We start from the raw sequence: 20,387 nt of genomic DNA on the forward strand, positions 1-20,387 counted from the left end.
GCCCTTTTGGTATGTACCTCACAAAACATCTACAACAACTGGAAAGGCTGCAGAAATACCTCACAAAGAGGATTACCAGCCTCAAGCAGATGCCTTATGCAGACCGTCTCAAAAAAGTCCAACTTTACTCCGTTGCATATCACCTACTCAGATGCGATCTCTGCCTAACATACAAAGCTATGTCAAATGCAGAGCTGTTGGACATGCTCCACTTAAAGAAATCCCAATCCCTCCAAGCTACACACTCTAGGGACCTAACCCTTGTCACCACAATAAACAGAACATGCTGGAGGGATAGATTCCCATCCCAGAGACTTGCCATACTCTAGAACAAACTACCTGTCTATATCAAACAAAGCTCCTCATTAGCACTCTTCAAGAAAAATCTTGATGATTGGATGGGAAATAGGAACTTCACCCCGGGGATCACCTCTGTGGCTCTGCTTGACAGGGGCACAGGAAAATAATTTTCTTGGGTGGCGAAAGCCAGGGTACATTTTTGGTTAAGCTTATATAGGCCCTAGGGGTCAATAGCCTAGTACCTACCTATGAACCTATGAGTGACATCATAATAAAGACACAAAACATAGGTAATACCTACTAGACAGATTGGATTGCAAATTTACCAGCTGGGAGGAGCTATTTTGAAATATTTTTTAGTTATTGCATTAATTATTGTAATATTAATCATTACAGTATTATTTTACAGATTTAAACTATATTAAAGTAGTTAGTACTGATGATATAATACATCTATGAGATAAATACTGAAAGAAATCATTCTTCTTGGATTTCAGGAGAAGTTGCCAGAATATATCTTACATAAATGCAGTTGTCTCTGTGACAGGCTTGGAAGCATGCCTCTCAACCTGTTAGTGTAAGCAATCTGGACAAAGCTTAAAATAATGGGGGACAAAGGCCCAAAAATTGGAACAAATTTTAAATATCGGTCTTATAAACTTAGAAAATTGCTAGAATAACAAGATTTGTGTTAGCATGTATTTTTGAAGGATATGATGTCTGAAACCCAAATGCATGTCATTATTTAATGACTTCAAGTCCTCAGTGATTTGTCAGAAAACCACAGATTTTATGAGGAATAAACCAAAAATATGAAGCAAAAATCTGGACTTTATGCAAAAACTTGGACTGTTGACAAGTATGCTTGGAAGTGTTTGAAGTAGCCCTTTATTCTACATCTTCATTTTACATTTTGCATTATGCAGCCTCAGTGAAAAAGTACAGCTAAGCTATAAGCAGTCAGCGATGTTCGAGTCAAACACTGATAGACTTGCAGAACTCTCAGTTTTTCCTGAGAACATTTTTGTTGTGTGCCAGGGTGACTTTAAAGAGGTAAAAACAGACAGTCTGGAAACTTTTATAAATTAGGCCATCTAGACTAAAAAACATTTATAGTTTCCAGGTCTGAAAATCAAGGGTGAAAAAGTTGTGTAAGCTACAGACAGAATGTATAAGACATACATTTTAAGGATATAAAGTAGTACAAAAAATACTGTCAATTCAGAGCAGATGTCTGACAGTTCAGTTGGAAATATCTTTATCCATCTTTTTTGCGACCATTACCCAGTTGTCAACATTCTTAATTTTGCTGTTTGTTGTATTAATAGGTTCATAGGTTCATAGGTGTGTACTAGGCTAATGGCTCTGGAATCTTTATAAGCCTAGCCCATCGACGTGTCCTGGCATCGTGCTGCCCGACATTAGTTCCCAGTCCCTCTATCAAGTAGAGCCACTGCAGTGATCCCCGGAGTGAACTTTCTATTTCCCATCCACCCATCAAGATTTCTCTTGAAGAGGGCCAGTGAGGTGCTCTGCTTGACATGTATGAGAAGTCTATTCCAGAGCATAGGCATGGGCAGTTCTGGGTTATGAACCTGTCCCTCCAGCATGTTCTGTTGATTGTGGTAAAGAGGTTGAGGTCTCTGGAGAGTGTGCTGAGGAGGGATTAGAATTTCTTTAGATGTAGCATTTCTGACAGTGCTGGGTCAGATATGGTTTTGTAAGTCAAGCAGAGATCGCCTCTTAGTAGACAATATGAGGCAGAGAATAGCTGGAGTTTTTTTAGTCTGCCCATGTAGGACATGTGTTTAAGGCCTAGGAGCCTCTTTGTGAGGTACTTTTTTGGCCTTTCTAGCTGTTGCTTGTGTCTAGTGAGGTTCATGCCAAATGGGGCATTATACTCAATGATTGGTCTAATGAGGGAAGACTAGAGAGAGATAATTACCTTTTTCTTCCTGAATGCAAAACCCTTGGTAGTGAGATTTGCTTTGTGGTTGTTTTTAGTTCTGCTGCAATTCTGCCTTCATAGCTGGCTTTAGAGGTTTTGATGGGGGTGTCTCCACTTTTTGTTGAGGCTAATAAGGAAGTTTTTCCAGTCTTGGGACTTCACCTTTTTCCGCAAGTTTCTTCTTTCTATTGTAGAATTTATTAATGGCAGGGGACTACCAGATTGGCTTCCTTTTTTGGAGGATAGTGTCTTTGTTCTATTGGGTATGGCTAGTTCCATGCATTTATGCACGTGTTCGTACAGTGCATTGGTGTATGATTTGGCAGTCATGCATCTATTTTCCATTGACATGGGTGCCATGAAGTTAGCCACCTCTGATTTTAGGAGCCCAAAGTCAGCTTTGGAGAAGTTTTTCATGATGGTTACTTTTGCGGGGGGGGGGGGGGTGAGATGTGGATTTCCATGGTGATTAGTTTGTAGTCGGTTCTAACCAGGGAGGAATTGACTACTGGTGTAGAGCAATGGTTGCCCATGTTAGTAATATTCAGGTCAAGGATGTTGCTTCCTCTAGTGGGGGTAAGAATGAGCTGGTCCAAGGCATTGGAATTGATGAATTCCAGGAAGCGTTGGGCCAGTGTATTGGTGCATGAGTAGTTTTCCCAGTTGATGGAGGGGTAGTTGAAGTCACCTAGTATGAGAGTGTTGGGTTGGACCCTAATAGTTTCTAGGGTGCTTAGGAACATGAAGTGAGAGTCTTTGGACATGGTTGGGGACCTATAGCAGGTTACAACCTGAATCGCCATCTTACCCAATGTTAGTTGTATCTGAAGTATCTCAGATGCATTATGCTGGGCTACTAGTCTGGAGGTGTGCATATCCTTTATGAATATGGAGACACCACTACCTTTGGAGCTTTGGTCCATGTTCTGGGGCCGAAAGGTGTGGAATGAGTTATAGCCTGGTAGTGCTGGGGTACTTTCTGCTGCTTTAAACCAGGTCTCTGTTACAGCACAAATGTCGATGTTCTCCATTTTGAGGAGTGCTTCAAGCAAGTGCATCTTGAGATTTAGACTTCTAGCGTTGAGCAGCATGATGCTCAGATTGCATTTATTTATAGCTGTTACGGTGATAATTTGGTCTTTGGAACATCGCCTAAAAAGGCACTATGGGGTGGCAAGAACCTTAGCCAGTATCCAGAAACAAAGGGGTAACAGATGCAGGCCATCTCTGGCAAAGCATCGAGGTCTGTCAGTCATGTCATCCCAAGCAGACAGATACTGGATCCCCTTAGAATGACACCAGAAACTTAGCCAATTGTAGAAATCAATCATTTTCTGCTTGTACTGCGGTATCATCCTGGGTGACGGTAGGATGCTGCTCAGGGCTAGGGTCATACCTGCCAGGGCCACATAATCTGAGAGCTCCTCGAGATTTATTGAAGCTAAAATGAACTGGTAACACTGACACAACAGACACTGGACTCACAGCCTGCTTAGTCTGACCCATGAGTAGCTTGTCTGTAGTGGATGAGAAATACTGCCTTGTGTGAGTTCAGAGCCAAAAAATTTTCTTTAGTTTTCCTTTTAACATCTCCTATCCACTATATACATAAAGTGTGTCCATATAATAATCTGTACCACCAAGTGCCTGGTAGTGGCCAGCACATTAATCTGGCATATGCTTCTGTGGATACTCTGGTCATTTTCTAGTTGTGTTGTACGTCTGCAAATCCACAAATAAGAATGGAAATAGAATGTTACTCAAATACTATAAACAAACTTTGGAATAATTTTAACTTTAGTCCAAGGTCCATCTCAAATAGCCGTACATTTAAGGTATGTTTGAAAACAATTTCACCAGAAGATAAGAAGTGCAAATGTGGTAAAACATAAATATTGTTTCTACAAGTGTTTTAGTAATTGCATTCATTTCTTTCCATTCAATTATATAATCCAAATGTTTATTAGTAAGTAGGTATGAATAGTTTGGGCAGTTTGATTTTATACTGAATATGTGCATATATTGCAAACTGTCTGCTAGTAGATAGATATGAACTACATTCATTTAGCTAGATTTTTATTTTTCACATTACCTGTATACACAATTAAGAATGTATCTTATATGTATACATTTATTTATGTCTAATTGTGTATGTGTTTCTATATGCTTGGGGCTCCCAGGACTCCATTGAAAAGGGGCCCCATCTAGTCTGACAGCACTACTCAACAAATCTAAGTAGAAAAATAAATGGCCCTGAGTTGCTTTCTTGTCTAAGGAGCATGGATGTTCTATTTTAAGAATGCAGTTGTCAATATTTTGACAAAGTGTAGAGACAGATATGCTGTTGATACATATTGCTAGTTGAAATTATGATCATCCAGAAATTTGGTGATTTATTGATGCACTGTATTCTCAAGGCCCTTTGCCAGAGATCCTGAAGTGCTGCTAGGTTCAGGATGTTCCATATTCTACTCCTATAATGTCACATGGATCACTTCAACCTTAAGGGGATGATGATGGTGATGTATCACTCAGCTTGGAAACTAATTTTTGCTGACAAGGGACTGCTTGTGTTCCCGTGATATGGCCGAAACATTCAAGCTTAAAAGAAAATGTTATCAAGTCCAGTTCCTTGGAAACTCATTTCTCATCAGCTATGACTCAAATGTCCCAGGCTTGTGAATTTTAAGAGGTCCATTAAAATCTATCTATATCAAAATACATTTTAAGATAATATTATGGACTTCATAAATATACCTGCAAATGTAATTTACATTTGTAATATTTTTATGTATTTTATTTGCACTACACTCAGATTTTAAGCATGTTGCTATTAATATTAGTTCCTAGGCTTATCTTTCTTTTCACTTTACAAAATGTATAATATCAAATAAATATTTTTCCTGAATCTGTACAACATTACTCAGGCCAGGCAGAAGCTCAGAAGACCAAGTGTCAGTAGCTAATGATTTTAAACACTGTACCCAGTTTGCCATATCTGAGTTTGGGAATGCAAGTGTGCTCACTATCAGAATATCTAACATGCAGAGGCTCAGATGATAGCATGCCAAGTTTATTTATTAATTTATTTATTTGTACTTGATAACTGGGATAGAGCACTGAGCCATATGGACATTATTTAGACTCAGATCAGGAGCATTGAGTGGTTAAGTGACTTTTATTTCTAGTGCCATATTGTAATACGATTAGAATATTTTTATGATCATATAAATATAATAAAAGAAGACTGTGATATGAAATACATGTAAATGAATGTTTTATTGCATAGTTGTCATTATCATAGCTGAAGGATTTATGTATTTAACTATAAATATGCCAAATAAAAGGTCAGTTGACTACTTCTACATTTATTATGCACTTTTAGTGTACACGTTAGTAGTTTCTCGTAGGTGGTTAATAGTATTCCCCTCAAGTGCTTGACAGTGCTCTGTACAGACTAAGACACCTTGAGTGACATTTTTCCTGTAAAAGGACTAAATAAGGAAACAGCTCCAGTACTTAGTAATAATCACCATCCCTCCTGGCATGTCTAAAGGTCAGTTCTCTGTGCTTTCTCCTATTAACCTGGTGAACTTGGGCATTCTGCGGCAGTGTAGCAACTGCCTCATGTACACAGACAACCCTCTCCTCTTACCTCCCAACACTCAGACTTGTGAGAGATGCACTTATATATCCAAATTGGAAGCCATGCACTCTCAAGCCAAGACCGAAATAGCTGGTCATGAAGAGAAGGTCAACACCTGCACCACACCACATAGCCCTCCAGAACACCCACCATCATAAAAATACAAACCACACACCCACCTTTGTGGAGGCTCTCACAGAAATCTACCCAAACAACAGAGACCTCCAAGGCAGAAACACACTCAACCACTACAACACAGCACAAACCACAAGACACATAGCTCACCTACACAGTGTGTCCCTCAACCTAAGCCCCTAAAGAAAAACAGCTTGGCCAATACACTAATCGTAGGTGACTCAATAGTGAGGCACACTGATGTCCCACTCACTAGGTTGAATAAGGAGAAGGTAACAGTCAGCTGTTTATCAGGTGCCAGAATCTGACACACAACACACCCACTCAGGTCACTCCACAACAACTACAAGTATGACTCTGTCAATGTTCATGTGGGTATGAATGACCTGAGATGCACCTCCTTGGACTACATGAAAAGAGATATTCTAAGATTTCTTGCAAAGATGCTTGAGAATACTGTACATAAACAACCCACCAAATTTCTGGATGATCATAATACCTTAACAAGTATACAGGATGGAGACAAAGCACTCAGACAAACAACATTCAATAAATTAGTGGAATATGTCTCATTATGCTGTCTTGGGGGGTACACATTGCAGCTGTTTTCCTTAAGTTCTCTAAGACATTCAACTACTTGTTACTTTTGGAATGTCTAGGTAATGTTGGCTGTAGTGACGGATTATAATAGGGGCAGTTTGGATAGCAACCTGTGGCCTATGGATCCAGTGTGGGGCCATGGCAGTATCTTGACCAAGATGCAGCAACAGAGAAAAGTCACACCCAGTGAGAACTTGACCTCACAGGACCTGGCCAGAGCTGCTGTGTCATACACATTACATCTAAGTGACGCTTCCAGGTGCATCTGCAGTTAAATCCTACTGATGCCTCTAAGCATCAAATATTGCTTGTTCATATTTGCATTAATAATTTTAAAACCGGGTTATGTAGTAGGTTTTAAAGGATTTCATCTTAAAGTTTACACAATGGAAGCTCAAGTGCATTAATATTTAACCTCTGTCTAGTGCAAGTAAAGAAATATTAACTGTTGTTTTGATGATGTTTATTCATACAGATATAATTTTCACATTTTTCTAAATATCTCAACAACCAAGTAACACAGACAGAACTCCTTAGCCTCATATGAAAGCTTTCAGCTGGATGTATACAATGCTGCTGACAGTATGTGGGTGACTTCAGTGGTTGCTGAGATATTCTAAGTTGTTTACAAAACATTACAAACATAATAGTTACTGTGTTTACTGTGTATTATAAAATTCAGTTTAAGACCTAGAACCTAAAGAAAACTACCACTATAAAAATAATTTGTGCTGAAGGGTTTGCAGTTTATACTTCTTTCATAGCCCCTATGGTTCCAGAGATATGAACACTTGTTTGAAATGTGAGGACATAATTTGATTCTGTCAAAAGGCTTAAGCTACGCCCATTGGAAGTTGCAGTACAAACTTCCTGAGCTCCAGTGGAGTGAATTTCATGATAAGCAGTGCCAGAGACAGGTGCAGCAAGGGATCATAGTTTAGTTTTTGCCATTCATCAGAGATTAACAGCAGTGCATAATGGCTGCCCAATTACAAGTTCTGTAGATCAGACACAATAAACCAAACTTTTTTTTAATTACTGCTAAATAACATGCTTCATTAAGTTTGCCTCTGTATTTGTAATGGATGAACTACATATCGTTCATTGTTTTCAAGCAGAAATAATACAATTATGTTAGTCCTTGAATTCCTCTGTTTTCATAGTTCTATACCCCAAACATGTGAAATGCATCCTAAAAACAGAGCAATTGGACATAGCAGCACATATGTTTTAAACAACAGCCAAGGTATCCACCATAGTAATACTTCCTTCCCAGAGCAGTGTGTTTAAACATAATACTGGCATTTATGAACACAAAGACAGCTGGAAACTTAGAATGCTGTCTCTTTTTATTACTTTGTTATTACAAAAATCCTTAATTGTCCTGTTTCTTCTGTAAGTAAATTAGGACAACAATCCTATTACTTTAGTAATTTTGATCACAAATACTAATTTCCCAGTTACATTTTGCAACGACTTTTATCTCTTTGCTGCTATTACTATGTCTGCTGCAAAACCTGTGTACATTATTATTTGGAACATTAGTTCTGTTACCAACCATGTTAGCAAAACCATCTCTGTTGTTTCTTGCTTAATAATATCGTCTTTGTCACAGTTCTTAAATAATCATAACTATAATCTCTGTAAATAAATTTAATTATTTCAGCATTTATTTATTTGCACATCAAATTAAAGTCAGTCATATTTCTACTAATATGATGAATGAATAGTCCTTTAGGTATTCTCTTATATACATTACTATCTGCAAGCAAAATATCATTCATATGCAAAGCACAAGCTGATTATATATAGAATCAAACTAGTAGATAGACTCTTGATGTTACATATCAGAACACTGATATCTCTTGCTCCTGCTGTAACAAAGCATAGTAGCTAGACATGCACCATATACAAAATGGATAATGTATTTATTTTTGTGTCATAAAATGTGCTAATCACAAATCTGGCATATTTATCATGGTTGTATTTTACTGAGTTGCTTGTTTTGTTAACTTTTCTTTAGTATGCCTGCAAACCTGGCTGCCACTTTTCTATTTTTTCCTTAGGTTTGTCATTTTTTTTTTTAGATTTGAAAATGTGCATTTGTTACACTTAGTGAGGCTGGAGGGACATTCCAGAAGGTGGTGTACAAGTAGGTGTATAATTCCAAAAATTCTGCCTATACTCCCTTTCCTCCAGAGTAAGAAGTGTCCAACTTTGAGTGTCATGTGAACTGAAAACAAATTCTTCAATGACAAAAGTGGATGGCTGACTCCATATATTCAAAGGAGGTCTATATGTTTCCTTGGTTATGCCTACAACCTGGAATAAGAATATATACACAGAAGTAAAGCGAGCATTACCCTCCTTGATTATAGTTTTTATTTATTTATTTATTTTTTAGCTTTCTCTATTGAGGAAAATGCTGATTAAGTATGCTTTGCAGTGGCAGTTTGAAGAGTTGATAGGTACATTTTCACTTTGAAAATCAGTTTAAACCAGATTTCAGGGGAAATTGATGTCTGAAAATCTGGCCCCATACCCTTCTCATGTTATCTACTTCCCTTCACCTGCTACCCAAGAGTAACTTGTAGTTATGGCTTATTATACTCTATTATAGTAGTGTATGTGTGTGTGTGTGTGTGTGTGTGTGTGTGTGTGTGTGTGTGTGTGTGTGTGTGTGTGTGTGTGTGTGTGTGTGTGTACATATATATATATATATATATATATATATATATATATATATATAGATAGATAGATAGATATACACACACAAGTATCTATACTATATACTTGTAGTATCTTCCAAACTTACCCATTTTACCTTAGGAAAACATGTGCCAACCTCATGCTGAGAATGCATTACTCCTGTTGCTGAATATGAGTATTTGCAAGATTCTTCCAGGGGAGTAGTCTCACTTTATTGATTAATTGTTCTTCATACTGAACCACCAGATACTTTTCTGTCTACCTGAATAACTACCCATCTTTGGTCAGTTTAATGTTATATTAACCCTACAGGAGACACTTCATGTAACTACTGTCTTATATTGTTATCTTATATTGTTGTCAGTCTAAACAACTACCAATTCACATCCTTGGAAGAAATGGTTATATCTACTGGTCTGTGTGCTTACCCTGAAGTTTTGATACAAAACCCTTTAAATTCACATACATTTTGAAACTTCTAATGGGCCTCACAAATTAACCCCAACAGTTTACAAAACAGCCTCAAATGGGAAGCTTTGTGTCAAAGGAAAAAGCTTCAAAGACCAATACACGTAAGGTTCAGATAAGGCACATTTAATAACTTGCTGCAAGGAGCCAAAAACATGCAAATACAGGATTTTGCCTAACTATTAACAGAAGTATGCTATTCTTATACTGTTCTACAAGACATTGCCTTCTGTGGTTGACGTAATCAAACACAACTTTCAGTATTGCTCTACAGCAGATGTTACTCAGATTTTCTGCTGACATGACTGGATTTATGAAAAACATTTTGAGAAAAACAACCTGGCCTTGGTGGGCTGTAGCCTGTTACAAGCTTCTATTGTGTAGTTCTAATACTTTTCTAGCTCAGGCACAAGCAAATGCTGATTGCAGTTCATATTTTCAAGCAGTCTTTGTTCTGATTATCTATAGCTTCTGCAGCTGTGTATTTTCTCACAGCACAAGCAGAACTCCTTGTCTAAGTCTAATACAAGTGATACATCAATTCATTATTTTCCGGACACAAGCAGAAATTATCTGCTTCCCTGTAAATTTCCAAAGCATAAGCAAAGGTTATAGCTGCGCATATTTCATGACAATACAAGGTTAGAAAGCTTCTGCAATTTGTACAGATTTTATGCAGTGTGAAATAGAATAAATGTGTTAACCCTTTTCAAGCCTTAAATGCACTAAGCATATTAATAATACATACACTAATACATATTTTTCTGACATTTCCCCCCTTTTAATACTTTTATTCTACTTTCAAAATAAGCATAAACAGTATTTTCTTCTCCTAACCTCTTCCCACTAAGGATTTGCAGTTAAGAGAGTCATTCAGTTTAAACTTATGAAAGCATTTTCAATCTTTTAACAGTTCTTCAAACTCAGTACTTTGATATAAGGTTTCAGAAACTGACATGTCTATAAATTCTTTAATCAGTCTTTTCATGCAGGGGATGCCACAGCAAACACATACTCCCAGTAGGATCATTCCTACACAAATAGCAATCAGAATGTTTATTAGGATAGTACCCCCACCCCCCAAACCATTTCTGGAAAAAGTCTGTCAGTGGGTTTGGTCCCGGTTTGGTCATGGCCGATACTTGCTGAATTACCTCAAGGTGATTGTCTATCTCGTGTTTATGGTCAGGAATATATGAACAACACTCCTCCTGGATTAAAGCGCAAGTACTGCCTCTTGCCGCTAGGGTGAAGTCGAGAGCCATGCGGTTTTGAAGCACTACAGTTCTCATGGTATTCAGTTCATCAGTCACCAATTCAAGAGCGGAAAATGTTGCTTCGAGAAGTTTAGACAGTTTTCTCAGCTCCCAGATCGATTTCACTGCTCCATATGCTGGTGATATGCCTGCCCATGATATAACACTGTCACTCAAGTCCATGTGTGTCAGTTTATTGCCTAGAGAATGATGTTTTTTCCAGTGTGCATCGATTTGCCCCACTGGATATACAGGTTTCTTGATGACCTCTCAGACATTCTGAATTTTTCCTCGAGGTTATACTGCCGTGTGTCGTATGGCCAGAACCATGTAGCCCAAAAAACAACTGCTGGACCAATTCTCAGGTAACCACTTGTATGCTTTTCTACCACATACATAATAACAATCCTCTACTTTAGTAGTAACTTTACTATGAATATGCACTTGTCCTGCATGAAACATTTTTCTATCAATTATAGACAGTTGTTTATAAGGAACAGAATCATGTTTTACTTCATCAGTTGTTTTGTGCATCAATTCAAAAAATGAATCATAGTTTGTATTACAGTAAGAACCTGCATTGTTAGCTTTAGTTTGTATTACAATAAGAACCTGCATTGTTAGCTTTAGTGTAACATTTATACGGAACAGTCACATTGCAATTGCTCCAACCCACCTGAACAGTATGATTTTTATAAAAACACACAGTTGCCTTTTGTGGAATAGACAAGTGCAATGCTATTTTATCTTGTGATGTAACGGCTGAGGTATCATAAATCAAGTTTTCCCAGGTCTCGTTGACCCCTAGGGGGACTGCAGTCATTAATAACCCCCCGTATGCTGTCGGCAAAGCTGTGCAAATCCAGAAATTCAAAACATTGAAAGTCTCAGCATACACATATTTAATTGCCTGGTAAGTGTTGAAGTTTGGGTGCCAGTCTATGAGTAACGCTTCATGTTTATTCAGTTCATTTTGTGTGGCTGGAAAAAGGAATGGCGACAACTAAAAGATTATTGTCACTAGTACAGTTAACAGGATGATTATGCAATACTTATGAGGAAATGGTTGTTCTGCATTCCTGTTTTTTCTGGATTCTATCATTTTTGCTCTTGATATGTGACAAGATATTTGTCCAGTTCAAAGTTCTTAACTAGTTTGCAGTGCATCAGGTGGATCCACGAGGCACACTCTGCGATCTTGACTGCAGTGGGTGTCGACAGAAGTACTTGATATGGACCTTCCCACTTTGGTGACGTCCAATTCTTCTTTTTTATTGTCTTCACCCAGATCCAGGTTCCTGGAGCCACTGCCACGTCTGATGGTCTGGTTTGTTCTTTATCTGAAACAGAATTTGACTGCAACAGATGTCTAGAGTTCAACAAATTTCTCATATACTCTGCTAGTGTACAGTCGGCTTCCTGGTCTGGGGGCATGAGAGGTTTCCACTGAGGTATATAATAAGCCCTTCCAAATAGTTTCTCAAAAGGAGTCAATCCTTTTGCATTCGGAACAGTTCTCATGCTCAAGCAGTGCCAGGGGCAGGCAGTACATCCAATTTCCCTTTGTTTCTGCTATTAACTTTCTTAGCTTACTCATTAAAATCCCATTATGCCTCTCAACTAGCCCTGCAGATTGCGGATGATATGCACAATGATTTTTTAAAGAAATACCAAAATGTTTACTTAACTGCTGTATGATTTGGTTTACAAAGTGTGTACAGTTGTCACTGTAGATCCTTTCCGGAATACCGAATCTAGGGATGATTTCTTTAACAAGAATTTTTGCAACTGTAGTCGCATCTGGATTTTTGGTCGGAAAGGCTTCCACCCATCTGGAAAACATATCTACAATGACAAGACAATACTTCTTATTTTCACATTTATTCAGTTCTATGAAATCCATACAGATAGTATGAAATGGATACGGTGGTGTAGGGAAACTGCCTTGCTTGAGCTTTAACGCCCCTTGTGCATGATGTTTGTTACAAATATGGCACATCAAACTAAATTTTTTAGAGTAGTTTAAGAATCCATATGTCGTGAACACTCAGTTCACCAGCTGTACCATCCTCCCTGTTGAGACATGGCATTGCCCATGACTCAACAAAGCTGCATATCTAAACAAATTAGATGGTAATATTGGTTTCCCTTCTTTAGAGATGTACAGCCCCTTTTCGAGAATTGCTCCTCGTCTTACCCATCTTTGTTTTTCAGCCTGCGTAGTAAGTGTCTGCATTGTCTTCAACATTTCTAAGTCTAAAATCTCCGAGGGTTGTAATTCCTCATTCAAAAGAAATAATTCTGAAGCTGCCTGTTTTGCAGCTGTATCAGCTCTCGCATTACCTTTTGAAATCCTATCCTGTTGCTTGGTATGAGCTGTGCATTTACAAATAGCTACTTTCTGAGGTAACTGAATAGATTCTAAAAGATCTAAAATAAACTGTGCATGATTGATTGGTTTGCCAGTCGATGTTATCATGCCTCAATTTTTCCACTGTTGCGCAAAAACATGTACAGTAGAAAAAGCGTACTGGCTGTCAGTAAAATGTTCACACATTTACCCTTTGCTAAGGTACATGCCCGTGTCAGGGCAATCAATTCTGCTGCCTGTGCAGATAAATTGTGTGGTAAAGGTTTTGCTTCTATAATCTCAGTATCAGAAACTACTGCATATCCTACTAGGTTCTGTCCTGCAGGACCCCTTTTGCACGAGCCATCCACGTAGTATGTCACCTCGGCTTCATCCAAGGGAACATCCGTAAGATCTTTTCTAGGCAGTGTCTTTTGCTCAATCACTTGCAGGCAGCTGTGTGGTGTGCCATCTGCAGAGGTTGGGAGCAAGGTAGAAGGGTTCAAAGTTGTGGATCATTCAATTGTCATATGAGGTTGGCTCAACAATATAGTCATACAGGAAAGATGCCTAGCAGGGAAAGATATGCTACCTTCTCTTGCCGTAAAATAATCATGACTGCATGAGGCACTCTCAAAGTGAGAGGGTGGAATAAAACTACTGAGGCGAAGCCTGTACTGCCATTGCAGCTGCAACTACTGCTTGTACACAGTGCTACTGCTTGTACACAGTGGGGTAAAGACCGTGCCACTGGGTCTAGTTGTGATGAATAATAAGCAATAGGGCATTGCTTGTCCCCATGCTGTTGTGTCAATACTGATGTCATATAACCTTGCTTACAATCTACAGTTTGGAAAAAACGTTTATGATAGTTTGGTAATCCTAAAACTAATGAGGACGCTATTAACTGTTTTAGTTTGCAGAAAGTAGATTCTGCTTCTGGTGTCCATTCTAACAAATCCTGTGCTGCCATAGGCTTTTATTTATCAGGTTAGTCAGCGATGCAGATTCCAAGGCATAGTTTAGAATCCAGCTCCGGCAAAAATTAGTCGTATCCAGGAAGGACATCATTTCCTTCTTGGTAGTGGGTTTTGGCACTTGTAAAATCGCTACTTTTCTGTCCTCATCTAATGTCCTTCCCTCTTTGGATATTACATATCCTAGGTATTTAACTTGCTTTTTCCAAAGCTGCAGTTTATTTTTGTTTACTTTATGTCCTTCAGTGGCTAAAAATTGTAATAGCGCTATGGTATCTTCTTTGCAATCTTGCTGGGTGGAGGCCGCCAGCAGGATATCATCAACATAAAGTAAAATCTGACTTCCTCTTGGTAGAGTAAATCCTGCCAAGTTGCTTGCCATTTCTTGTGAGAATATCATTGGACTTTCACAATATCCCTGTGGTAGTCACGTATATGTATACCTTTTCCCCTGAAAGGTGAATGCAAACCAATATTGGCTGTCAGGGTGTATTGGTATCGAAAAGAATGCATTGCTGATATCTACAACAGAAAAATATTTCTGTTGAGGTTTTAAATCATTCAACAGGGTGTTGTGGGTCTGGCACTGTTGGTGCCCTTGGTATTACTGCGTCATTTACAGCTTGTAAATTTTGGACCATACGCCATTCTCCATTCACTTTCTTAACAGGAAATAAGGGTGTGTTACATGGTGAATCAGGAGATTCCACCAGCACCCCTTCCTTAAGTAAAGATGCTATAATAGGTTTGATTCCTACCTCAGCATCTTTTCTTAAGGGATACTGTCTTTTCTGTGGTCTAAATGCTGACTTAGGCGTGATAGTAACTGGTCCCGCTGTACGAATAAGTCCTACATCTGACTTTCCTGTTGACCAAAGAGTTTCTGGTATATTCTGTAAGGCATTCTCTTCCTCCTTTAATAGGAGCGCTAATCAGCTGTCCTTGCTAGACTGCAATTGCACGGCTGGGTGGGACTGAGTTATCCAATTCAACGTCTGCATTTGTATTCCCTGTCTTGACAGTTCTAACTCTGTTTTCCCCATCTCGTGACTTTTTCTCCTAAGTCTACCCATTTTACATTCTTGTTCTTAGTTAAGCTAACATGTGGTAAAAGATTAGATTTATAGAGTGCAAAGAACTTCTGGGGCAATGAACAGCTGGCTACACTGTTCCCTTCCATGTCCCAGTACAGATTACATAATATCAATCTGTTTGCACGATTTCTAAACAATTCTTGCTCATATTCCTTATCAGGTCCTGGTGTGTTACAATAATACAGAGTACAGTGCAACAAATGTTGTTTATCAGTGTTAAGGGAGGGGAACTTGCTGATGGCTACATTCATCAACTCTTCAGTCACTGCCCCTGGACCAGTCGTAACCAAGTCCTGGCTGTACCAATAGAACATTTCACCCTCCGATTGCACGCAAAGGTATCAATTTGTCACTGTGCTTCCATCCCCTGCATAGTCGGAACTACTGCTATACCAAATAGCTGTATAAGGTCTCTGCACAAGAGGTTTACTGGGCATTTTGTGGAAACAACAATTTTGCTTTTCTGGGTCAATCCTGAAACAGGATCAGTTATTGCAATATTATGGGAGGGGGGGCTCCCGATACAGCTGTCCATTAGCTGCTTTCACTAGTATGTAATCAGGTGACTCTGAATTCTCTGGCAGTTTGGAGGGATGTATCAGGGTCCATGATGCCCCTGAGTCACACAAGAATTTGACTTCCCTCCCTTCCACCAAGAGTGTAACTTTTGGTTTTGTGTCTGCTAAATAGAGCTCTAAGCTCAATAAAGCTAAATCCAATTTTTCATTTTCTTCATTATCCGTAACTTCCTGCACTTCCTCTATTGTCACATCCTCTACTCCTCCTATCACATTCAGATTTGTCCTTTCTCTGCTATCCCCTTCTAGTGATTCTTGACTATCATATAGTCAGTCCTCACCCTTCTTGTCTTCCTCCGTGGTTTCCCTCTTATTTTTCTTGCAATCCCTTGCCAAGTGTCCGTTTTTACCACATTTAAAACCTTCACCCCTTTTCTTATGCCCTTCAAAGTCCTCTGATTGCTGATCAGATTGTTTGTTTCCCTGGGCATTTCTCTTGCCCTTTTTCCAGAACTGTACTACATAAACATCTGTTCCATCTTCTACAGAAAATACTTGGGCTTTCTTTTTCTTTTTGCTATTAAAATGCCTTTCGGCATGCCTAGCATATTCAAGTAATGACTGTAACCTGCTTGTACGATGATCTACCATGTGCTTTGTAATAAAACTGCTTATGAGTGCAATGCTGCCTTTCAAAAATGCATTCTTTAACTGCTGCTCATATGGGGAATCTTGTGTCTGATCTTCAGGAACCTGCATTCCACAATGGTTATTAAAACATTCTAACAGTCTGGCATAATATCTGTCAATAGTTTCACCTTATTGTTGGATGCATTGATTAATGCAAGTCCAGTCTGCCCTAGGCTTCCATTTCTCAGAGATTTGGTCTGTAAGACCTTTCACTCTGTTGTCTAGCTGCTATGTGGGAGGGGTCTGAGCGCAGCATCATGGGGATTCCAGTTGCCACTAATCATGTGCCAATCTGGTCCCGCAATTTGTCTGACTACTTTTTCTACCTCTTCTCCGTTTAAATTATAACTTAGCCTCATTCCTTGTAAATCTTCTAAGAACTTTCTGAAATTAACTTTTGGATGGGGAATTCCCTCAGTGGCTTTCTGGATTTCTTCCGGAGTCCAGGGTCTATACACTAGAATAGTTGGGTCCTGACCTTCTTGCCCTGCCTGAGGATTAGGTACTTCTATAAGTGGGCATATTTCTTCTTCACTCATAGATCATGAATTCCTACCCATTTGATATAACTCAATGTCCCCTTTTGAGTTACCTGCCCGTGTTCGAGACCTGGTCTCAATGGGATCTCTAATAAACGGTTTTGCTTTCGTAGTGTCTCTATTTTTAGTGACAGCAGGATATCATGGGGGTGAACTAACCTGTTCACGTGCTTCATATTCTGGTAAAGGAGGTGGAGGGGCCGATGCTATTATTAAGTTACTGTCCTCCTTATCTAAAAACATTGCTTTTGATTTATTATTCTTTTGTTCCCTACGGTTTACCTCCTCAATCCACCTGTGTGCCTGAGGAATTCCTAATTGGCGCTGCTTTTTTACCCGACCTTTGGAATCAGTTTTAAGCTGTTTGACAAGTTTGACAAGCAAGGATTTTTCTAATTTACCATCGAATTCATACTTATTAACCCATTTTGAATAGTATTTAATATTATCAGCACGCTGTGATTGCATGTATTTTGCGTCTTTGGTTAACGGAGGATTTTGGCGTCATTTGTGCAATTATTACCCATTTTGTTCTACCTTTTTAATCATTATGTAACTCCTTATTTTTAACGTGGTACCACGGATTTTGTTATAGTCTCTTCAGAATGACTGCCTACCTACTCTGTTTTCCCTGATCTATGACAAGACGGTAATGTTTTCTGTCCCTGACTTGTAAAAATACAGTCCTGACAAAAACAATACAAATCTAGCCCCTGATCTAAAAACAGAAAAAAAAAGGTAGATTCACCTTACCTGAACCTTCGTGATTGATCACCTGGTTCATGGAAAACCCGTCCTTCACTTGCAGATCAGAAAGTGGCTGGCCTCTTTTGTACGACAATTCAGTCGGAGGGCTTTTCAAATAAGAAGAACCGATGAGGTTTCTTCCCTGTATGGTTTCAAGCCACCTGGCCTGTCTGATCCGAGGCGAAGTGAGGTTTTCCGGTCCGAAGGACCAATCTGTCATAGGAAAAAGCTTCAAAGACCAATACACGTAAGATTCAGATAAGGCACATTTAATAACTTGCTGCAAGGAGACAAAAACATGCAAATACAGGATTTTACCTAACTACTAACAGAAGTATGCTATTCTTATACTGTTCTACAAGACATTGCCTTCTGTGGTTGACGTAATCAAACACAACTTTCAGTATTGCTCTACAGCAGATGTTACTCAGATTTTCTGCTGACATGACTGGATTTATGAAAAACATTTTGAGAAAAATAACCTGGCCTTGGTGGGCTGTAGCCTGTTACAAGCTTCTATTGTGTAGTTCTAATACTTTTCTAGCTCAGGCACAAGCAAATGCTGATTGCAGTTCATATTTTCAAGCAGTCTTTGTTCTGATTATCTATAGCTTCTGCAGCTGTGTATTTTCTCACAGCACAAGCAGAACTCCTTGTCTAAGTCTAATACAAGTGATACATCTATTCATTATTTTCCAGACACAAGCAGAAATTATCTGCTTCCCTGTAAATTTCCAAAGCATAAGCAAAGGTTATAGCAGCGCATATTTCATGACAATACAAGGTTAGAAAGCTTCTGCAATTTGTACAGATTTTATGCAGTGTGAAATAGAATAAATGTGTTAACCCTTTTCAAGCCTTAAATGCACTAAGCATATTAATAATACATACACTAATACATATTTTTCTGACATTTCCCCCCTTTTAATACTTTTATTCTACTTTCAAAATAAGCATAAACAGTATTTTCTTCTCCTAACCTCTTCCCACTAAGGATTTGCAGTTAAGAGAGTCATTCAGTTTAAACTTATGAAAGCATTTTCAATCTTTTAACAGTTCTTCAAACTCAGTACTTTGATATAAGGTTTCAGAAACTGACATGTCTATAAATTCTTTAATCAGTCTTTTCATGCAGGGGATGCCACAGCAAACACATACTCCCAGTAGGATCATTCCTACACAAATAGCAATCAGAATGTTTATTAGGATAGTACCCCACCCCCCAAACCATTTCTGGAAAAAGTCTGTCAGTGGGTTTGGTCCCGGTTTGGTCATGGCCGATACTTGCTGAATTACCTCAAGGTGATTGTCTATCTCGTGTTTATGGTCAGGAATATATGAACAACACTCCTCCTGGATTAAAGCGCAAGTACTGCCTCTTGCCGCTAGGGTGAAGTCGAGAGCCATGCGGTTTTGAAGCACTACAGTTCTCATGGTATTCAGTTCATCAGTCACCAATTCAAGAGCGGAAAATGTTGCATTACTCATTACTTCGAGAAGTTTAGACAGTTTTCTCAGCTCCCAGATCGATTTCACTGCTCCATATGCTGGTGATATGCCTGCCCATGATATAACACTGTCACTCAAGTCCATGTGTGTCAGTTTATTGCCTAGAGAATGATGGTTTTTCCAGTGTGCATCGATTTGCCCCACTGGATTTACAGGTTTCTTGACGACCTCTCAGACATTCCGAATTTTTCCTCGAGGTTATACTGCCGTGTGTCGTATGGCCAGAACCATGTAGCCCAAAAAACAACTGCTGGACCAATTCTCAGGTAACCACTTGTATGCTTTTCTACCACATACATAATAACAATCCTCTACTTTAGTAGTAACTTTACTATGAATATGCACTTGTCCTGCATGAAACATTTTTCTATCAATTATAGACAGTTGTTTATAAGGAACAGAATCATGTTTTACTTCATCAGTTGTTTTGTGCATCAATTCAAAAAATGAATCATAGTTTGTATTACAATAAGAACCTGCATTGTTAGCTTTAGTGTAACATTTATACGGAACAGTCACATTGCAATTGCTCCAACCCACCTGAACAGTATGATTTTTATAAAAACACACAGTTGCCTTTTGTGGAATAGACAAGTGCAATGCTATTTTATCTTGTGATGTAATGGCTGAGGTATCATAAATCAAGTTTTCCCAGGTCTCGTTGACCCCTAGGGGGACTGCAGTCATTAAAACCCCCCCGTATGCTGTCGGCAAAGCTGTGCAAATCCAGAAATTCAAAACATTGAAAGTCTCAGCATACACATATTTAATTGCCTGGTAAGTGTTGAAGTTTGGGTGCCAGTCTATGAGTAACGCTTCATGTTTATTCAGTTCATTTTGTGTGGCTGGAAAAAGGAATGGCGACAACTAAAAGATTATTGTCACTAGTACAGTTAACAGG

Source organism: Protopterus annectens, chromosome 9.part0, assembly GCF_019279795.1.
Source record: "Protopterus annectens isolate FY-2018-M chromosome 9.part0, PAN1.0, whole genome shotgun sequence".
Lineage (NCBI taxonomy): Eukaryota > Metazoa > Chordata > Ceratodontiformes > Protopteridae > Protopterus > Protopterus annectens.